Below are 11,238 nucleotides of genomic sequence, written 5' to 3'. Positions count from 1 at the left end.
TGTAAGGTATTTTTTTCCTTTATCATCTTTTGAATGTAGCCAAATCAGCACGTTTATTGTTTCACAATTCACCTTATATTACCAGTTATGTTTGCTGTCGGCAAACTCAAATCGGTATGTGAAACCAGTAAAAGATTTTGGTACTTCAGTTTTAAAAATTAAAATAAAAGTCACCATTAGTAAAGGTAGTAGCTCCCTGCCAGTGTTGTCCTGTAACTATATTGCAAAATATGTTTCATTGCCCCTATTTATTAAATATGTATTCACTTTTTCCCCCCGTAGTTAGCAGTGTTGACCATCAAAACCATAACCTTGTACTGCATAAATCGATGTAAATCTGTTATGGACGATTAAAAAGCGAATTCATCTTTTTTCTCCTCTTGTTTTCATTACTAGTACCATTAATAGTAGTAGTAGCTCCGTGGCAATATTGTCCTGTTACTAAATTGCAAAACAGATGTCTTGGGATGTTTTGTAATCCTTTCCCATTAGTTATTAAATATGTATTCGCTTCTTTCGTCCGCAGGTAGCAGTATTGACCATCTAGTCCATAACCTTGTACTGCGTTATAAATCGATGTGAATCTTTTAAGGACGATTAAAACGCGAATTTATCTTTTCCCCCTCTTGTTCTCAGTGCTCTTTGCTTAAAAATAGCGGCCAGTGAATAGAATAAAACATGTAAAAATTCTTTGGAAATAAATTAAAGAGAGGTGGTAGTGAACTTTCCGTTGTTTCCTGAGTTACAGTAAACGCGTTTGTGTATGAATGAAGTTCGTAGCCGTGGCGTTGTAGTGTAAGGTCTATGATGTTGACAAAGCTGCCGTATTGGTAGTCGAAGTGACGGATGAAATTTGTGTACCGTATAATATGCGTTATGAAAGATTGGAACCCGAAAAACCACTGCTTTGAGATATCAGGAAAGGTAAAGTCAGCCCATAAGTGATCTGAGAGAAAAAGTGTGTGAAATGTGATTTTGTTTAGTGAAGGCGCAATTTGTAATAGGTTAAGTATTGTGCAGAATTCGACGATTTGAAGTAAAATGTTGTTATTCTTGCAGAGTTCATTTTAATATGTAAACAAAAGTGTGTTTTTTAAGTAAATTTTTCCGATGCCTAGGTGCCGCTGTTTTATTACGTTATTTCCTCATTTTTCTGTAAGGGCTCATTCATTACAACATAGAGAATATGTAAGCATCCGTACATATAACATCAAAAATACGTGCATGAGTGACAATATATGTTCTGTTACGTTTTGAAGACTTGATCAGACAAACTACCCGTCTTGACAACATAAACTCCCGTGCTCTTGACATGATGCGGTATTAACCGGACGCATCATATGAACAGTGCAGTGACTTGTTTTTTCCTCTCGTACATGAAGCTTGACAACTTCCAGATGAGTGAATGTTTTTAGTGTTATTTTCATAATTGTAGCCTCTGACGTATAAAACTTATTTTTAAATGCAAATTACATTGTCAGTGATTGAGAGTAGTGATCAAATGTGATAAAAATGATCTGCTGTTAGAGATGAATGTGAGTTGCTATATAAAACATAAAAGAATATCACAAATTCATGACCATCGTATGTGGAATTTGATTATCACATAAAATGACGTAGGCCTAATTAGACATGTTCCTTCAATTGTGCTTTAAGACTTAGTCTGTAGCTGCATTTCCGTGCAGTGTAACAACTGAGGAAGAACTGTCATCTGTAGATGAGATAATAGGCACCTTCAGAACACTGTATTTATTGTTATCTCTTTGACATCACATACAGAGTGCTATTTGGTTCTTATTGCTATTAATTCCAACATGAAATGCAGTGTAAGTAATTTCTCTGTCTAAAGATCAGGAAAAGTGTCTAATTGCATAATCTAAATGGCTGTAACTTCTCGTTTAGATTGATGTTGGAGATCTCTCAGCATATAGATATATAATTCACTGCCTTTGTTTTAGGAATAAGATTTCTGTTGAAGAATTGATAGTAATTCATTCTATATTTGAATGCAATATTCATTTTGGTTTTGTAAAATCACTTCTTATAATGTTTCACTTTCTTAATGTTTGAAATATTTACATATAAGCTTCTAAAATGCTTTATTTGTGCCTGCAGTAACTTTGATAACCTATGCTGTAGTGACACACAGACTAGTCAGAATACAAAACTACAACGTTAAAGATCTTACTTGTTGCAAGAGACTCATTAATATAAATTTAGGTTTTTATTGCATCTTGCTGTTTGTTTCGAAGATGGTTGCAATACTTTTGGGCTGTGTGTGTGTTTACTGCTATGCTTACTACACATGCCATAGAAAGAATTGAATTGGCATAAAATTTTCCATTTATCTTTGAAACAAGAACTGAACTCTGATTTACTGCTATTTCTTTTTAAATTATGAAGGATGTTATTGTTTGAAGTAAATAACCTTGTAATTGACAGATGTCATTGTCACGGCATTACAGAAGCGCCCGATTCACACATCTGCTTTGACCCATGACGTCATCAATATGGTGGAAAAGGCTACATCCAGTATATACAAAATGATGACAAAATGTCACTACATATACACACCAACAAACACGAACAAAAGTAAAAATGACACAATAACGTCTCCCACCAAAAATAAACTAATGGAACAACTGTGGAAAATTGGGGTTTAGGACAGGGGCAAGCTAAGTATACAGTGATTTAAAAAAATAAAAATAAATCACAGGGATCTGACATTTCACTATGTAGCTCAACCACAGCTGTTGGTACCAAAAAGCCAACACCTACAACTCTGAAAAGTGGAATAAAAACACCAACAATTCAGAAACCCAAATACGTCATATTCACCATACCAATTAAAACACAACTGACCCCCATAAATATAAAACAACACAAAACATCACACTTACTATATGCCTAGAATAAAAACAGAACAAAAATTACTTACCAACAAAAGCCTCTGGCAATACCACCTAGGTTGGCCTACACACACACACACACACACACACACACACACACACACACACACACACACACACACACACACCTGTGCATGCATGCACTGTCAATACCACATATACGTGCCCATGGCCCGAGCTGCCAGAACTGTCCACGACCTCATGTTGTTGTCACAAACATGACACCTAACATACTTGGCAATAAGACCGAATATCTGCAGAAACTGTATTACAGACATCATATCATCACCCATCTCAGAACATAATCATACAGTCACGGACTTCACTGACATATCCATGCCCAACAAAAATGCAATTAAAAAATAAGACTTCTTTACGCACAACAAACACCAAAATAATCAGACCTAACAAAAATGCAAAACACATTAATAAAAAAAAACCTTAAAAACTGACTGAAAACACTTGCACAGTCCATGTTAGCATGATTACAACTAAAACAAGCCCAATACCATGCGTTAAAGTCAGCACGTCCACATCCTCCACCAGAGGGCACCATCAAATACAACATGACATCTACAAACACATCTAACTTGAGAACTCCATGCCATAGTGATGTCACACAACACAGTTATATAATGTTAATGACTGATGTGACAGCAAATTTAGTGCATATTTTGTTTAGTTGGTTGTTGGCAAATCCAATAAATGTGAAACCAAAAGAACCTGGTTGTAGTGATAGACTGATCTGTAGCGTAACCCAAGGTATAGGTTAGGTTGGATGGTGACTGTGAGTTGGTGAAGTCACCAAATGTGAAACCCAATTAACCTGGTTGTGGTGGTTTAAAAATCTGTAGTGTAGCATCTATGAAAAAATCATTACTGATATCACATTATTGGCTCCATGGTGTTTACGACTTTTACTGCATATTTCCTATATCACTCGTAAAATCCGATGGATGTCCAGTATCAAATATTCCTCTTTATCCAGTTTTCTTCTCTCAGCTCTAAGATTTTTATTTTTCCCATTCTATTGCCATATGATCACGTAACTTGGTTAAGCTCCTTGTAATCTTGGGCTATTTTTCATTCTGGTTTCTGTTGTAAACTCTTATTAATTTATTTGGCAACTAAAATTAAACAAAATAGGTAGGATGTATTTCGCATAGTTTTCAGTTGAAATGAGATGTGGAGAAACAAAACTGAAGTTGCAAACACTTCATCAAATAAAATAAGAGTCAAAAGGTGATAACACAAACAGAAGTCACTCAAACAACTCTTGTCTTTTCCATTGATTATTATTTGTTTCTCGACCCAGAATTTGGTAACGCCTGTTGTCATTTTTGCTAGAAAATGGCACAAAAAAGTTAATTTTGTCCCCTACACATAGTGTGATACTGTTTTTAAATTTGGGAATATGTTAGGCATCCAGAAAGTAGAGTCTGCTGATGGGTTGTGGAAACACAGTGGTGATGTTAAAATTTTCACATACACAACTCACTGGTGACCGTTGGAGGCTACAAACTGCGATTTGAATTTTATTATGTGATGTACAAGTCACGACTGGTGTTTATAAACTTCACCAAAATCAAAATGGCCACAGGAAAAGAAGGGAAAGTAAGCTTAGTATTTAACACTCTGTCAAAAATGAAGTGTTAGAGATGGAGCACAAGCTCAGGCGGGGGAAAAAACTGTTCCAGCATTTATGTTCAGTAGTGTAGGAAACTTTGGGAAACATAAATCTGGATGAAATTTGGCCCGCCGTTGTCCCCATGAGAGTCCAGTGATTTAACCAATGCATCACCTCTTATGATTAAGGCCACTGCTGGGGAGATTTAAGCAGTGATTAATTTTTTCGAAACCTAAAATGTGGTGACTAGAATTGCACCATAAAATCTGAGGTTTATTGGAAATAATAAAACGAATGCATTGGCTGTTTATATTTAGGTGCGAATAATTAGTTAAGGACATGAAAATTTTCATGGAGGAGAAGGAAGAGTGCATCTAACAATTTTTTTGCAAGACTCTGTAAAGATTACTACAATGATGAAATAAAATGCATTCCCATCACAATGTTGGTAACAAGAAAAAGAAACTTGTAATCCGAGGCAGTAAATTTCTACTATGCAGGTAGACAAAAACTGCATCTGTGACGTTATGAGCGACACAAAAGTAAAGAAAATTATATGGAAAATTAGAACAACATACATTCATGTACAGTAAATACAATTTTTCTATGGAACTTATAGTGTTGCCATTTTGGTTGTATTTGCTCATCATACTACAACTTTTTTCCATGTGAGTGTAGGTGCGAGGAACTAGATGTAACGTTGTATTTCAAAAGTACTAAAAAACTTTCTGTGCATGCATTACTTCCCATGAGGAGGAGATTAATGTTTAACGTCCAGTCATCAATAATGTCATTAGAGATGGAGCACAAGCTTGGTTAGGGAAGGATGGGGAAGGAAATTGGCTGTGCCCTTGCAAAGGAACTGTCGTGGCATTTGCATGAAGAGAGTTAGGGAAGTCATGGAAAACTCAAATCAGGATGGCTGGATGGGGGTTTGAACCATCGTTCTCAGAGAATGCAAGTCCAATATGCTAACCACTGCACCAACTCACTCAATAACTTCCCCTTTTGTAGCACACAAGAAGAATGGTTATATAGTACTTTCAGTATGAAGTTATTTTAGCACTCTAACAGTGTTGATGGCACGGCAGCTAGTTTTCAGGTAACTATGCTAGTATATAAACTTGAATCACTAAAAACAAAGCAAAACCTAAAATTTTAATATGTGTATGAATTGCGTTGGCGCGCGCGCGCGCGCGCGCGCGCGTGTGTGTGTGTGTGTGTGTGTGTGTGTGTGTGTGTGTGTGTGTGTGTGTGTGTGTGTGTGTGTGGGGGGGGGGGGGGGGTCTAATTCAGAAAGAGGCCTCATGGCTGAAAGCTTACTTGTCTAGCAGTCTTTTTGATGTGCCTTTCTGCAACTCAGCATCTCCACTATATAGTTAGCAGCAATCTGTGCTTTTCACAATATAATCAAGTTTGTTTCAAGTGGTACTCACCTCCAGAACAGCCACCCTGCATGACTGATGTTTGTTTGCTTCAGAATCCTGTTTCATAACTTTGTGAAATTTCACTAAATAGAAGACTTTAGTGCTCTTTGACTACAGAGATCAACTAGAACTAACAACACAACAAATGTACTGTGACTGACAGGTGTAATTGACTGACATGTGGCAGTGGTTGGATGTTGTTCCCATGTTGGATGCAAGCAGGTTGCAAAGCCCTGGTGGACTATGCTGATTTATCTTGTCGTATGCTATTCTGAAATATGGGCACATTTTAGATGAAGCATTGGACATGAAACAGTTTACCCTAGTACGGATGCCATAATTGTTAACACTGTACCAAAAAAAACAGATGAATGTGCAATTTTTTGAAGAACATTTAGATTTTCATCACTAGAATAAAAAATTAGATAGGTAGGGCAGTGATAAAAACACTGGACTCCTCTTTGGAATGATGAGAGTTCAGTTCTCCTTCAGTACATCCAGATGTAGGTTTTCTATGATTACTTACACTATTTAAGGGATTGAGAGATTGTCAGGGCAGCTCCTTTCTAAAGGGCACAGCAAATCTCTCCCTCCTCCTCCTCCTCCTCCTCCTCCTCCTCCCCCTCCCCCCCCCCCCAATCTTTGCTCAATTTGAGCTTGTATTCTATCCCCAAGAACCTCTTGATAGACACGACTTGAAACCCTGATGTTCCTTCCAGCCAAGAATAAAACTGATTTTGTACACCACTTTTTTACTGTTCATGAGACTGATTTTCTAGGCTTGAAGCCCTTTATCTTGCCATCTAAATGGGCTCTTGGTGAGTACTAACACCCAAGGAAAAGAAGTTGGTCAAGGAACTAGCCCTCACAATCAACATCCACATGTAATAGGGCATGTTTAGTGCCATAATAAATGTTCTCGATTTGTACAGAGAATAGGGAGGGTCTGACATGACTTTTCTCATACTTATTTGTAATAGATTAGAAACTATAGCAACTAGAGTAATTCTTTTCAAAGAGTTTGTAGTAACATCCTCTTGTCAAAGCAGACGTGTTACATTGGATTACTAAGTCAAGGAAATTGAAAATGCTTGGAGAATATCCTAGTGTTCTTGAGCTCAGTGAGACATTTAACCACAGCTAAAGTATTGTAACATGGTTTGACATGAGTATTAGTGAGTAGCAGTTATGAAGTGGATTTGAAAGGAGGAAGGCATCACTGATAAAAAGGCTGCAAAAACTGTTATTATTGTAATAAATTAACAAATTCAGCAGCCCACAATCTTCAATTAACTGCTTCAGTAATATACCAGTAAAGATTTTTATCATCTCATATTACTATTGTATGACCCAAATTCAGTGAGAAACTTTAGGTGAGATATGTTAGTTAACAACATAGCGTAAGTAAGTTGTGAAAGCTATGCTGACTGATGAAAAAGTGTGGTCTTCAGTGCAGAAACTGCTTTCGCAAGTACTTATGTTGAGTAGAGTTGGTGATGGTGGTGGTGGTGGTGGTGGTGGTGGTAATAGTAGTAGTAGTAGTAGTAGTAGTAGTAGTAGTAGTAGTAGTATTCATCTGTGGATCACCCTTACAAAGATATTGGTTTCAGAACAAAACAAAAAAATTCGTGTGTACGTACATTTACACACTTACAGGCCTAGTTTGATAGGATTGAGACAGGTTGTTGGCAGTGGTAGGAATCATTCTCACATGTGGTCAGAAGTAATTTACAGAAACCATGGAAAACCTAAATTGGGATGGCCTGATGGAGATTAGAACTTCCATATTCCCGAACACTATGCCAGTCTGTCTAAAACTATGTGACCTCAGTGGGTTTATTCCTTGTGTGCAGTACTGTTTTGTTTACACATTATTGCAAAGTTACTTCACAATGTGAAAAGACAATTTCAGCTGGCAAGTATCAGGACACCAATGTTTAGATTCCATTTTGTGTACTGCAATTTCCTATCTGTTTGCCTGAAAAATTTTGCCGTACATTTCCATAATTAGTGAAATGTCGACCTCAGAAAAAGGCTAAGATACTAGTGTTATCCATTGCAGAGCTTTGATAAAAGTTTTTCCCTAGAAGCAATGAAAGATTATAGTGCAAATGTGTATTGTGAAGTAACAGACATGCTTTATTATTAATTGCATTCCATTTTTTACTGAAACTTCACTCTGTGTTATCAAAGGAATTCTTCAGTGTCTAGAGTGTATTACCTAATAGGTAATGTTAATGTATTTTAATAATCTCTTTAATATCCTTAGGCAATTTATTGTACAATTTATCTTTTGGTAGACAGAGCTGTTTTGTTTATTCTTTCATGGTGAATGTAAATTCAGTCTAGATCTTGTTCTGTGGTTAGGGACAGATGTGTTTGCAACAATTATCATGATTATTATTTATATGTGTCACTGTAAAATAACTCGTTCCATGCTATTACAATTTATTCTGCAAATGATCCATAGAACATGAAACCACCTAATTGATCAAAAAATGTATTCACACTATGTGTTTAAAATCCCTTAAGGGCATAATATGCTGATGACATTCTGTCTGCAAGTAAATTTGTGTATTCACATTACTTCAGCTGAGAATCAATACTCAGCTCTATAAATTTGGTTTGTGAGCCATTCTACAGAAGTACCAGCTAAAGTTTCTTGTACACTCTCATTTTCCCTCACCTGAGTGACAGGAATGACATTTGTTGTATTTGTGTTCATTGTAACTTTGTTATATACTGAACAATTGCAAATTTTCTTAAGGGTTGGGCTCTAATTTCTCTGATGTTCTTGTCATGGTCATTTCCTGAGACACGTGTGAGAACTAGTAATGTGTTGGCCGTATATTCGTGGAAGATATACTCTTTACACTCAAGCACGTACTGAATGATCCTGTTGTGAAACTTGCTAAGATTCTTCCAATAAATATCTGTCTAGCACCTGTTTCTCCCACGTTAGTTTTATGTCATCATTCTACTTTAGATCACTCTTGATGGTTACACCAAGGTATTTTAAAGTTGTTAATGTTTGCATTGATTTTTTTCTCAGTAGCGTAACCAGGCAGTTATAGTTTATTTTATTTTTAGTTGTATGCATGGAATTGAATACCTTAGAAAGGACATCATCTTTTGCATGGACTGTTATTAAATTCATTTATTCAACACAATCATGATTTCAGCTTATAAAGTCATTTTCGAGTGTAGCTTTAACAACATAAATTGCTGAAAGACTGGTTCAGCCGCACTTGAAATATTTTACAAAAAAAATTATGTATTTATTTTTTAATTGTAGCTGTGCCTGTCTCTGTGTAAATGTGTCAATGCATCTTCCCTTCTAAGAACACACTATCGTTGTATCATCCATGTGTATAATAATACAGGAGTCTTCATCAGTTATACAAAAGAACATAGCACTTCCCTAGATCGAGAAAGTTGTGTCAAACTGGAATCGAAGGACAAATTCACTCAATGCCTTGTAAATTTCTTACTTTCTGTAGCAATTGTTTTGAAATCCATTCCATCTATGCATACAATTTACACCATGCATCTGCCAGGTTGAGTGAATTCATGTTTCAACACCTGGTTTAACATTTTAGTGAAATGTTTAGACATGGACGACACAAGGACTGCTCTCATAAAAGGATTAATACACTGATGGTCTTCATAGTGAGATAGACAGAACTACAATTTTTTAAACAATTTTGTTTTTATAAAATATTTCACAAACAGAAATGTATCTATTTGAACTGGTCTTCAAGCTAGTTATGTTGTAACAGCAGTCACTTGAAAATGGCATAGTTAGATGAAATTGTGATTGTGGTGAATAAATTAATTTAATAACAGTCCAGGCAGAAAAGCTCTCCTTTTTAAAACAGCAGTGGCTATCTTTGTCTATTTATGCACAGTATTTTACATTTATTTGTGCTCAGGGTCAACTGACGGACCCGCCACCAATCATCGATCCGCCACGTGTCTTCCTGCATTTCACTACAATCACCTTGTGTTGGAACCTTCCTACAGACAATAGCATCATCTGTAAACAACCTCAAGGAGCTTACAGTGTTATTCAGTAGATTGTTTGTATATATGGTGAATGGTAATGGCCTTGGAACCCTTCCTTGGGTTCCTCTCAGAATTACATCTGTCAATTTCATCACATTGACATCAGTGTGTGGAGTTCTGTCTGTTAGGAAGATCTGACTCCAGTCACAAATTTGATCCAGTACTCTATAAGCTTGCAGTTTGTTCTTTAATTGACAGTCAAAAATTGCATTGAATTCCTTCCAGAAGTGAAGGAATACAGCATCAACCTGAGCACCTTTGTCTGCAGCACTCTGGATTTCATGAGTGATCAGACCAAATTTGGTTTTGCCAAAACTATGTTTACGCAATCCGTTTTGAATTTTATAAAGTCATTCTCCAAAAATGTCATAATTCATAGGCATAGCACATGTTCTGTAATTCTCTGAGAGACTGATGACAGCAAATCTCAAACATCTATGATGTATATATGCAGACCCGAGTGATGAATGAAAATTTGTACCAAAGTCAGGATTCAAACCCAGGTCTCCTGCACATTAGGGAGATGCGCTAACCACTAAGCCATCCTGGCACAATGGCTTTGTACAACTGCATGGACTATCCTAGCAAACATCCATCCTCAGTCCAAATTCCCATTCATGCCCCAGTGTACTTTGTTCTGTTTTTTAGTTTTGAATGGGAATTTTGATTGATGAGGAAGGTGTGCTAAAGTAGTGTATGCAGCTGTGCAAAGCCACTGTGCCAGGGGGCATAGTGGTTTGCACCTCTACCCAGTGAGCAGAAGACCCGAATTTGAATCCCAGGCTTGGTGCAAATTTTCATTCTTCACTTCAGTCTGCATATATACATCATAAGTGATATAGGCCCATAATTATGTGCATCAGTCTGCCAATACTTCTTGATAATGAGAATGGCCTGATCTCTCTCTCTCTCTCTCTCTCTCTCTCTCTCTCTCTCTCTCTATGCTAGCTTTGATAAACTGCTGCTAGAAAGTAAGCAAGTTCTTTCACATAATTTGTGTAGAATCTCAAAGGTATCTCGTCTGATTCAGATGCCTTTATACTTACTGAACAATTTTAGTAAATTTTGTACTTTGAAATCATTTCTTGTAATATCTGTCATTTTGACATTCATACGATGATTGAAATTTGGAGCCATGTTATGATCTTCCATTGTGAGACAGTTTAGAGTGAATTCAGTATTTTGGTGTTCTGTTGTCTTCCATTTCATG

At 36.6% G+C, this 11,238-nt stretch overlaps 1 protein-coding gene across 2 annotated transcripts in view; it reads left to right on the top strand.

The window, feature by feature from the left end:
* The first annotated feature begins 464 nt into the window (after positions 1 to 464).
* LOC126183523 (polycomb protein Scm) overlaps positions 465 to 11,238 on the top strand; it is a 194,474-nt gene continuing 183,700 nt past the window's right edge. The window contains exon 1 of one of the 2 annotated variants that reach the window (XM_049925582.1): positions 465 to 924. The gene's annotated coding sequence lies outside the window, so the exon portion shown is untranslated. The remainder of the gene's footprint in view (positions 925 to 11,238) is intronic. The other variant, XM_049925583.1, reaches the window with a different exon arrangement.

This window comes from Schistocerca cancellata, chromosome 4, assembly GCF_023864275.1.
Source record: "Schistocerca cancellata isolate TAMUIC-IGC-003103 chromosome 4, iqSchCanc2.1, whole genome shotgun sequence".
Lineage (NCBI taxonomy): Eukaryota > Metazoa > Arthropoda > Insecta > Orthoptera > Acrididae > Schistocerca > Schistocerca cancellata.
The sequence above is the reverse complement of the archived record's forward strand: the minus strand, read 5'-3'. Positions and strand labels throughout refer to the sequence as shown.